The sequence below is a fragment of the Oratosquilla oratoria genome, chromosome 13 (assembly GCF_046742065.1).
Source record: "Oratosquilla oratoria isolate Oo_2021 chromosome 13, ASM4674206v1, whole genome shotgun sequence".
NCBI lineage: Eukaryota > Metazoa > Arthropoda > Malacostraca > Stomatopoda > Squillidae > Oratosquilla > Oratosquilla oratoria.
This window is the reverse complement of record NC_134789.1, coordinates 59,992,532-60,005,031: the sequence shown is the minus strand read 5'-3', so window position 1 is coordinate 60,005,031 and position 12,500 is coordinate 59,992,532. Positions and strand designations below refer to the sequence as shown.

Genomic DNA, 12,500 nt, shown 5'->3' with positions numbered 1-12,500 from the left:
ATCAATCCCTTCTCGAGTCGAGTCGTCTTGTCATCTAACCCTGGGGGTTTAACCGCCGGGTGAGGTTATTCGGGAGGGGGGGGGAACTGTGTTAAGGGCAGGGACAGCTGGCTAATAGAATCAGGAAACGTGTTATTGATTTGTTTTTGCATGATTTCTTCTGACGTACGGTACGGGCCAGCGCCAGTTTGGACAGGAACTTTAGAAGCACGTCCCATGCATGCATACAAAGGATTACAAAGGCGGAGCATGCCGACAGGAGACCTTTTGATCCATATCTAGGTCGGATGCAAAAAGAAAAAAAAATCATATTAATAATAAAATAATAAATAAAAACTATAATAATGTAAATAACAAATAAAATACATAAATGAATGCATAGGTATAGTTAAAATAATAAACAAACAGGTAAATAGTAAATAATAAATTGACATATAACTAATGATAAATGAAAATCAGACAGACAAATGATAACAAAACAAAAACAAATAATATAACATAAATTATAATCATTACAGCATCTTACTTAGGTATTTATCTAAATGATTCTTAAAGCTTCGAACTGAACTACATTGCACTACCTGTGCAGGAAGTTTATTCCATTCATTAACTACACGGTTGGCAAAGTTGTTTCTACCTACTTCCAAATTGAATCTATTTCCGGACAGTTTGAGACCATTGTTTCTTGTCTGATTCTCATTCAATGTGAAAATTTGGTCACTTTTGATGTTGTCAATTCCCTTTAAAATCTTAAAGACCTGTATCAAGTCACCTCTGAGTCTACGCTTTTTTAGGGAAAACAGATTCATGTGCTTAAGTCGATTTTCGTATGATTTATTTTTGATATTTGGAATCAGTTTTGTGGCTCGCCGTTGTACTTTTTCCAGTCTGTCAATATCTTTAATGAGATTCGGTGACCATACGGAAACAGCATATTCTAAATGTGGACGAACTAACGATTTATATAGCTTGTTAATGAGTGATGGACTTTTGAAATCAAAAGATCGCGCAATCAGTCCCAGAATCTTATTTGCTTTCTCAGAGGCTGAAATACATTGCTTGGATGATTTGAGGTCGTTACTGATAATTACGCCGAGATCTTTTTCACTATCCATTTTTGTTAACGAATTTCCAAATAACTTGTAATCGTACTTACTGTTATTTTTACCTATGTGCATTACCTTGCATTTACTTGTGTTAAATTTCATTAGCCACTTTTCAGACCATTGCTGTAATTTATCTAAATCTTCTTGAATATCTAATTGGTTTGAGTGATCATTTGCCACTCCGCACAGTTTTGTATCATCAGCAAATTTGGAAACAGTAGATTTTAGTCCATGGTCTATATCATTTATATATACTATGAATAGAAGTGGCCCAAGAACGGAACCCTGAGGAACTCCACTTGCAACACTTTTCCATCCAGAAGTTTTTCCATTTAAAACAACTCTCTGTTTTCGACCATTCAACCAATTACAGTTATATCTATATACGTACATGCATACATTCAAATGTACATGCATATACGTACATAATACATGCTGTACATACAAACATGCATACGTAATACTGAACATGTGTGTACGTATGATTGTACCTAATTGTAGTATACAGGAAAGCAACGTTTGTTGGGTCCTGCTTCTTATTCTCCAATTAACATGCCTAGCTTAAAATGTGTGTGTGTGTGTGTGTGTGTGTGTCACAGTATTAATACATATTTGTGCTGCTTCTATTGTTCTTCCCATCCTTTTTTTCATAAATCACTGATGCGCCCTCCCATCTAAGTAAATGTGAATACTGATCCGCATAACTGAGCATAGCATTCAATGTCAGTGTTTTAAACTTGTTTTAAGTTCTGTAATTCTTTGTGACGCCCAAATTCACCATTGTACTTTCTGGCATTCACTGCAAGGCATTCGATACACTGCGCTATTTTTGTCAACTTCCCTCTCTTGTTTCTCTTTTATCTCCTATCTTTCTTCCTGATGCTGTTCAAGCGTGACTTTTGAAATTTTTGGAAATATCCGTTGAGGATGTGTGTCAGGTTGGAGTTGGAAACCGTTACACATTTTGTCCTCTCCGCCTTATCAGTATTGGTGAGATCTCTCCTGTTCATTATTTCTATCATTTTCCTCTTCAGTCTTAACAAAAGACCCACATAAAAGAAGGAGGCGAGGAGTCTACGCTAGGAGGTGCTGAGTAGCTGTGGCCGAGATCATTACCTTTGCCCTGTGCGCTTGGACACTTGGGGCAGGTAACGGTCACTGCTGGAAATCTGAGAAGTGCGGGAATCGAACCCAAACTAGGCGAATACGAGACTAGCACGATTTCGATTACGCCCCCAGGGCATGTGTATAAATTAATAGAGGTTTATTGAATTATCTCGCGTTTTTTATTAAGTGGTTCATTGTCTGCAGTTAATCCGTAATCTGATATGTGCTTCTGAAGTCTATTTGTTCTTTTGTTTGGTTTTCATTCAAAACTTTATTTAGTCTATTTGTAAGGACTTTGGGAAATGCTTTGATAACAGACTATCTGGTCCGTTGATACAAAGGGCCTTGTAGTCTCCTTTCTTGTGAAGTAAAGGCACTATTGCATTACACCATGATTCAGGAATGCTTTCCTGTCGTATGCACTGGGTATGTAGCTGAGCCAATCTACAATTAACCTCTTTTCCTGCAGCATGTGTTTATATATACATACATATATATGTATATATATATATATATATATATGTGTGTGTGTATGTATATATTGTGTGTGTGTGTATACTTGTTTGTTGTCTACGTTGGGTTTTGAGGCGTTGAGACATACGAAGTTGTGGTTTTTTCTCTTTATCTCTCCGTGACTAGACTGATCTACATCATAAATCAGTACACGAGGAAAACGGTGGCAGTTGCTAATGGTACAATTTTACATACAATATTCAAATGGTGGTTGCTACCAAATTATAATGGTATGTACAATTTATTCTCTACCATCTAATGTTTAATTTACTTCTACAATGTACAATACACGAACTGAGTATGGATACTCAGTATTCATACATATGTTTTATATACAAGCAATGGTGAAAATAGTAATAAATATATCGGTCGAAATGCAGGGATGACCTGTCATCCAGGGGGAGCCAAGATAAGATGGAGTGAGGGTTTTGAATCGGAGTGGAGTATGTGGGGATGGAATGAATGGGAGTGGATTTTATGGCTTTTTTTGGCCATCTCCCTTGTAAGGGGGGAAAGCCTTTGGTATATATATGTAATGAAGACTTGCAGTTGGCTATGGAGAACGTGTCCTTTCGCTCTCAGCCAAATTGACCTTGGGTGAGGTCCGACATAATAAGTGGTCCCGCGGGAGCTTCTGACGTCCTAGAGTTAAAATGCATGCGTGTACACGCTGGACATCTAAGGAATTGAAAATTTCGTTCAATCATCTTGGAATACCCCCCCATATATATATATATATATATATATATACAGTATATATATATATATATATATATATATATATATATATATATATATACCTCTCTTGTGGTAATTACAGAGGTATCTCTCTCATCAATCAAGTAGCTAAACTTTATGAAAGAATCCTAGAAAAGAGATCAAGAAGAGTGATAGAGCCGAAGCTAGGAGAAGAACAGTTTGGATATAGAAAAGATAGAAGTACATCTGACCCCATTTTTCTTTTAAGAATGGTGATGGAAAAATACTGGAAGTATAACAAAAAGTTGTATTGTGCTTTTATAAACTTAGCAAAAGCATTTGACTCCGTTCCAAGAAACAAATTATGGAAATGTTTAGTGGAGGAGTATGAAATGACAAGCAAACTGCAAAAAGCCATAGAAAATACACATAAGCCGTGTTCGTGCCTTGTCAGAACTGGTTATGAGAAAGATGAATGGTTTGGTATAACAACAGGAGTGAAACAAGGAAGTGTGTTGTCCCCATTATTATTCATAGCATAGATGGATAGCATTGTTAAAAAGTATAAAAAGAGAATAAGAGATCAAGGAGTGATATATATATATATATATATATATATATATATATATATATATGTATATATATGGTGAAGGTGGGTGAGGAAGACATAAATCAGAGTCCAAGGTGTCTTCCTCACCCACCTTCACCAACCTGTCACAATGCCTCAACATATATATATATATATATATATATATATATATATATATATATATATATATATATATATATGTATATTGCAGTAATTCACAAGGCACACGTGAAAATAATTTGCAGAAAAAAACCCACTGGGAAATAAGAAAATCCGAACGTTTTCGTTTATTTAAGGTGCATTCCTTGATAATGTCTTAAATAGACGAAAACATTCCGACTGAGTTTCTTATTTACCAGTGTTTTTTGTGTGCATATATATATATATATATATATATATATATATATATATATATATATATATGTGTGTGTGTGTGTAAGTGTAAGTGTGAGGGGAAGCATGTACTGGCGTCTGAAGATAAGAAGCCAGATGGATGGCAGTTCGAGTCCCGCGTGGCGGCAATAGGAAGGCCACAATACTTTCTTAATTCTCCGAAATAAGAGCTAACATGTCTAGCTACCTCGTGGAGTAGGTAACAGCTGGAAGGTCGAAAAATAGTGTGTGAATATGTGTCTACCCTGTGTTCTTACACCGCCGGGTACTTGTGGAAAGAAAGAACGATGCCTTGCGAGAGAATCTGTTATGCGGATAGGAGGTAAAGGGAACACGGGCTGAGGGAAATACTTTTATTTCTGACTAGTTTCTTCAGAAGCCACTCAGGCGAAACTAGTTAGGAATAAAAGTATTTCCCTCAGCCCGTGTTCCCTTTACCTCCTATCCACATTCGTCACAATGTATACACAAGTATCTGTTATGTTATATTATGTTCGAGTGTGTTTCCGTTCGGACATTGTTACAAGATTACATAAGAAAGCGTGGTTGTGTGCGTGTGTGTGTGTGGGGGGGGGAGTAGCGGTGTAGCCAAGGAACGCACGGGGACTTGCATCGTGAAAATATACACTTGTAAGGGTTTTATACAGTATAATCCTCGAGAGAACAGGGAAGACCTTGGGTTGTTGTCGGGCTGTAGCGGAGAACAACGACAATAATAACGTTTGTGGCGAACCCATGCATTTCCCCTCACCTCCCCCTTCCTCGTGCTCGAATCGCACGTTGGAGCTTTTGTTGCAGTCACTCTGTCAGTCGCTGAGTCAGTCTGTCAGCTGTTTATCGATTCAGAACTTCAGAGTCGTCGGCCCGTGTGTCCCTGTCGGGATCTTGCGAACCTTTGCGAGCTCGCGCGCCGACGGAGCAACTGCAGGTCGGTGGAGGATGTAGAAATATTGGTCGTGGTTCAAGGGCCCTCGTCAAGAAGTAAGAACTGTTATGGGCGTTGTTGCATACTTGATTAGGTATAGGTTTATGTGCACACACACAAATACACACAAATACACACACACACACACACACACACACACACACATATAATATGTATGTGTGTGTATTTGTACGCACCCGCTCAGTGTACAAATGCATTGTACCAACTGGTAACTATGTTTTCATACCAATAAACAAGACTATATAGGTACGTAACTTTACAGCAAAAAGTACACGCGCGCGTGTGTGAGTATTTGTATGTGTTGCGTATTGTGTATGTGTGTGTGTGTGTGTGTGTGTGTGTGTGTGTGTGTGTGTGTGTGTGTGTGTGTGTGTGAAAACAAATAATCGTCAACTGTATGCATGAGGTTTTACTTGCAGAGCTTCCCTTTGTGGTCTGATACTGTAGCAGCTCTTCAAGTGTCGTAGCACTTAGTGGAGGGTCTCCTTGCGTCAGCCTCCCTGACGCATATGTGATCTCGTGCATGACAACATCGTCGTCGTCGTATTAGTCGTAAGACGAGGAGAGCTCCTGGCGAGGCATACAAAGTCAGCTCTCATAGCTTGAAAATGTCCTCGAGTCGACATGGCGTCACTTAGCTTATAGATATTTCTCACCTATCAAGTTTGTATCTGGGTTTCAACGACTGAAGAGCACCCGACGAAAAGCCAGGGCCACTATGTAATTGCTCCTCTATTGTAGGGGGATTTGGTAACGTCTCTACTGGTCCGATTCACGCAGCGTACTTTTACGATAAAAGACTGTTATAAAAAACAAAAGAAGAAAAAAATATGACCACGTTTAACTGTCCCTCCCTTCTACTACCCTTCTGTTTCATCACCGCCGTGACACCAACTCTTTAGGGTGATACCATCCCCAAGGATAGAACAGGTAAATATCACCGACGGAATACTAAAATACTTCTCGTAGCGGGCGAGCGCGCAGGCGTACGTGCGTGTTGTTTGCTCGGGCCGGCACATATAAAGGCGAGATTTGTTGACGCGAGGTGAGGGGGGGGGGATGGGGCGGCAGTTGACTACAGATGTTGATTTTGTCACGCTAAGTTGAACTCGAAGCAACTGGGTGTGTTTGTTTGTTTTTTCCTCTCTTGTCAGGGTGACTTTACGACCTGTGTCACACGTTTCGGTGGGTAGTCGTGGTTGGTCGCGAGTTCATTACTGCATTGCGAGCATGATTGTGTTTGGCGTCAATAACATCACTTTCACAGGTAATTACTGAGTTGTGCTGACGAGTGGGACTGACCGTAGATGCACGCATAGTAGTTTCGGTCATTGTGATCATGTGTAATTCTGAAGGTTTAAGGGACTTTATTGACAATCTGGTTGTTGTTTGACAACCCCCCCCCACCACCTACTGTGTGTGTGTTTGTGTGTGTGTGTGTGTGAATTGGCTGGAGGGATCGTTGGGGATGGAGGTGGTTGGGAGGGAGGGAGGGAGGGAGGAGGGGTTTGTGTTCTTTGTCACTTGTAAGTTCGTAAGTGATGTACATGCGCGCACAGACACACGCACGAAAGGACCGACATGGTAGAGGGTGTTGTGTCTTGTGATAAGTGGCAGTATGGATGAGGGGGAGAGGGTTCAGAGCCTCGCGGGGGCGGGGGAGGGGGTGTAGGAAAGAGGGGGCAAATATGGCAGTCAGTCTCCCTCCTCCTCCTCCTCCTCCCCTCCTTTTTTTTCTTTACACATTTTCTTCCATTTATAGATGAAATATCTTGTTCTGGTTGTGGAGTCAGTTTCTCCTCATATGGTATATTTGTTTCACACACACACACACACACACACACACACACACACACACACACACACACACACACACACACACACACACACACACACACGGTGGCGCGGTTGGTAGAGTCCCAGACTGTCAGTACGGCGGTGCGGGAGGTACCTGGTTCGAATCCTACCCAGGGCTGAAATTATTTCAGTATCGCTGCGCTTCGAGTCGTTACTCCAACTCTCGTGGGTGGGGATTTGGGTGTGTGTGTGCGTGTAAGGTCACAGCATTACCCATAGATCGGTCATACGAGCTCTGAGCTCTCTTCCGGGAGGGAAATAGCTGTCGATCACGAGTCCAACACATGATCTAAAGACCAAGGTGAATCACACACACACACACACACACACACACACACACACACACACACACACACACACACACACACACACACACACACACACACACACACACACACACACACACACGTGCGCACGGAAATCTGTCACTGGTTTCCCCCTTTGAGCGATGGCCCCTTCGTGCCGCGTGTTCTTATCTCCGATCTCCCCTGACCCCCCACCCACCCCGCCCCCCAGTGCCACGGGGTGGAGGAGGAGGAGGACAACGACGAAGAAATGGAGGAGGAGGAGGAAGGACATGAGGAAATGAAGGAGTTAGGGAAGGGGTAAGGTCTCAGGTAGGTTACTCTCGTCGTTTCGTGAATGACTTCGGGTCCGACGTCGCGGCGGCCTCTTGTCATCGAGGAGTCTGTGTGAAGGACTCTCTTCGCCTGCAGAGGAGGTTGACGCTGACGGCGCGGTACACGACCGCGAGCGTAACTTCATGTTTGTGAGTGTCGTCGTCGTCGTTTTCCTCCTCCTCCTCCTCCTCCTCCTCCTCCTCCTCCTCCTCCTCTTACGGACACTTCAAGCTATCTCATACTGTATCAGAATAGCTGTGGCGCACTTGCCTCCTTCGCTGTTGCATTCTTTTTTTCCGGAAAAAAAAAATAGTCTAAAGAACAATCGTGAAGGTACGTAGTGATATATTGAGAGCGTGGTGCACTTTTTTTTTCTCTCGTTTATGGAGTTCTGTTATGTCGTGTATCAGGTTCGGGCCGCCGCAGTGGTACGTGCTGTTCCCGCGTTGGCGGCGACGCGCGCTCGCTCTTCCGAAGTAAGTCAGGAGGGAGTAGAAGAAGGGCGGGGGTGAGGGCGTGACTCCCGAGTCCACGGGGCGTGTGGTTGGGTTATAAATAACCGATTAATTTTCATTTTTTTCTTTGAGCTCTATACAGAACCTACGACAGATTTTTTTTTTTTTTTTTTTTATTGTGAAAGGCAATGAGAACGTTTCCGTGTGGACCAGATGCTTGTTTCTCTGGATATTGTTTAGCTCTTGGAAAAGCGTCGTTCTTCCAGATTTCCTATTTAGTGAATGTCAGATAAGAACTGTCAGGAGGACAATCTTGTTACGGTTTTGAGGACCTGCTGAATAAAATCGCTTGGCGTAGGACAAAGATAGAATATATATAGTATATCGTCTATCTCTACTATGTCCATATTTCTTTTACGAGATTCTAGAGATCGTGTTATCATATTGAGCTAATTTTCCTTCGACTGTTGAAGAAGATTCGTAACGCGCAGCTTCCGAGAAGGAATCTGATATTCTGGAGAAAAATATTTTATTCCATCAAATGAAAATCTGCATTTTTGGTTGAGAAAAACAAAATAGTTTTGCAATAATGATTTTAGGGCGGAAAAAAATCGATGTGGGCAGTACCGCCGATTAGTTGGAGGTTGGAGGTAAATAGCTTAGTGTGATAGCCCCTTTAGCCTTCCCCCACATCGAAACGCATAGCGTTTAGTGGCGGACACATGAACTTGACCCAGGTCATACTATCGAGAAGGTCACTCGCTTGCCCCGAATGGACCTGCGAAACTTAGCTCGATCTCCCGAACCAAGTCACCGACAAACGAATCCTGTTCGAGTTCGAGTGATGCCAAGTGCGGAGAGAAAGGCTCGGAGCAGCTCAGGAGCGGACGGGGTCGCTCGGTAGGTCGTCGGTGAGATCGGGGCCGAAGGCGTGGTCATCCTCAGGAATGTGCGCGGCAGAAGAAGGAGGAGCAGGTGAAGGAGGGTCACCTGTTTGTTTGTTGTTTGACTATGCCTATGCGTTTATTTATGTATTTTATTTGATACTTACATTATTATAGCTTTTATTTATTTATTTATTATTATTATGATTTTTTTTTTTGCATCCGACCTAGATATGGACCAAAAGGTCTCCTGTCGGCATGCTCCGCCTTTGTAATCCTTTGTAAGTCAACTCATGCAAGATACTAGTATACATGTGGTCTAGTCCCACGAGATTGATCTCATGCGGGTTTTTATCTACATTTTCTTTCCACTGTAGTGCTACAGTGTGCTGATGGTGTCAACGGAAGTGTGCTGGTTTCACATTCGCTTAGTTGTGGGTTCGAATCCCGCACGCCTCTCCAATTCTCAGCGGTGACTGTTATTTGCCATTAACAGTCCCCGAAACGCGTAGGGCAAAGGTGACGGCTTTGGCCACAGCTACTCAGCGCCTCCTGGCGTAGGTTCCTCACCTCCATCTCTTTGCTTCCGAAAAGCTCCTTCCATTTAAATAAAATCAACTGAGGTTGATACAGAATATTCATGGCCTTGTCGGACGCGGCGCGCGCACACACACACACACACACACACACACACACACACACACACACACACACACACACACACACACACACACACACACACACACACACACACACACACACACACACACACACACACACACACACACACACACACACACACACACACACACACACACACGTATTTCATAACTTCAGAAAACTATTACTTTGTTGATTATTCACTGTTTTGGATTAATCCATAAGTTAATGCATCCGTGCGTATGTGAGTGTGTGCGTGCTCGCGTATTTGGTTGTTTTCTACCTTCATAGCATTACAGCATATTTGACACATTTTGTATTTTGGCCTGTCTTATGCCTCTGGGCCACAAGCAGGTCTCTGTCCTGAATCCCCCCCCCTCCTCCACACGCACCGACCATGAGGCACTATGTGCCTTTTGATCTGACAGGCGCCAGGCGATTTTATTCATCTCGGGGCTCGGCTGAGGCCACGATGGGTGGACCCGTGCATGGCGAAAGCGGGTGCGACTTTCTGAGGTCAGCTGGAGTAGGGTTGAGTACTTGCTACAACAAAGTCCATACAGTTTGGGGTAGGATATGTGGGAGGGGGGGTGTTGATAGTGATGTAGCGTGGTCAGATCCTATTTTCGTGAAAAGAACGTGATGATAGAGGCGGGTGGGGGAGAGGGAGGGAGAGAGGGGCGTGTGAGTAGTCTGCATGGAAAGATTGGAGTTTGTGGGTGAAGAATGAGAAAAAGGAGGAGAAGGTGGTTTCAGCTGCTGCTGCTGCAAAATAAAAAGGAGAGGAGAGGAGCTGATCATGACGAACGAGGGAAAGCTCGACTCGGCTGCGAAGAGGAGGAGGAGGGTGAGGAGGAGGAGTTGAGGTGAACCGACCGACCCATTGCGAGAAGGAGAAAAGATGGTGGTGGTGGGGATGTGATCAGATGGTGAGGTGTGTCAGCTGACTGCGAAAGGTACAGACGTGTTTGGCCAAGGGACAGGCATAACATGATATAACATAAATCTTTGGCTCGTCGTGCTCCTCACACACACGCTTACATGCGCACCCCCCCACACACACACTCACGCGTACACACACACGCGCGCGCGCGCACACACACACACACACACACACACACACACACACACACACACACACACACACACACACACACACACACACACACACACACACACACACACATGTGTGGTGATTGCTTTGATGACGAAAACATCACGTTGTACTGGCGATGATACTAGAAAGTATGATACTAGTTGATACTAGTTTTTATCATCGCACGCTAGCGTCGCGCGTATGGGACCCTATGCGAAACCATAACATCATTAAATTCTTGCTGAGGTCAGTTTTTTCTTAATGAATATCATGGCCCTCTCTGACCCAGTGAACGGAGCTCTGTTCTGTGAGGGCCAGGTGTCTCCGAAGAGGCGTGTAGGACTCTTGATTGTAATTTGTCAGCATATTGCTATTGGCCAGTATATGGTAAACAGAAACAAACTTAGCCAATCATAGATGATTGGAGGAGGAGCCTTACCCCCTTCAGAGGTTTCGTCTTGGCTGTCACACAGAGTCAAGTCAGTCTGAAAACTAGACTCAAGGAGTCTAAGTCAGAGAATATCATAAGTTATGATTGCGGCCCAGAGAACCACAGAGAAGGTCTGGATTTAATATCCAAGTCCGGCCTCCCACACCCCGTACACTATCACTACTCAAATCATTACCAATTAAAGTAAACATAAATAACAGTCATAAAGAGGAAGGATTAGTCTCATTCAACACAACCATTTTGAGAGATGCTGAAAACTATTCATACACTTGTTCGTAACTTCCACTGTTCTAGCCACGCTGACCACAGCTACCACTCAACTTTATACGACTAAACAGGGGAGTACGACACACACACACACACACACACACACACACACACACACACACACACACACACACACACACACACACACACACACACACACACACACTTTTAGTAGGATCTATTTACGAAGTTATTCACTCCAAAATTGGTCGTGCAGTACAACTAACTATATGACTATGTGCTGTGTAACCATAAAAATATATAACTAAGTATTGACTGAACATACACGCATCATCTGTTCCTGGAATTATCTTAAAGTATGATTAACTGGTGATGTAGGTCAGCGAGTTGGACCAAGGGCATGGTTCATTAAATTCTACGCTACAAAGTCCTGCAGAGCGGTACCTTGGTGGAGCGGGACTTGTTTGTAAAATGGAAATAAAATTGAAAACAAAGTATTGTGCCTTAAGTGTGGAAGGTGTGTTCCACACTTTGGAGGCGATGTGAGTAGAGGAGCAAGTATTTGAGGCGATGTGAGTAGCGTAGCAAGTAAAGGCTGTTTCGTTCTACGGATTTACTGTAGTAAATCGTAGCCAGTTGTCTTGTCCAGCGCCAGTCGAGATTTGCGCTAGGAAGCAAGGCAACTCACCACGAAGGCTGTGACGGCTGCCACTACATCAGTTGTTTGTCGTACAGTAATATTTACAACGTAACAGAAGTAGGTATTTACATGGTTGAGTGATACACTCAGTATTAGATAAAAAATATGTACAATTATGATACATAGAAGGATATTGCTCATTTTAATAATACATAGTGAAAAAATAAGATATAAGGATAATTCCCTCTGTGGACGT

General features: G+C 42.9%; 1 protein-coding gene across 2 annotated transcripts in view; it reads left to right on the top strand.

The window, feature by feature from the left end:
• Positions 1-12,500, top strand: part of LOC143032445 (uncharacterized) — a 313,888-nt gene that overhangs the window by 611 nt on the left and 300,777 nt on the right. The gene's annotated exons all lie outside the window — the stretch shown is intronic.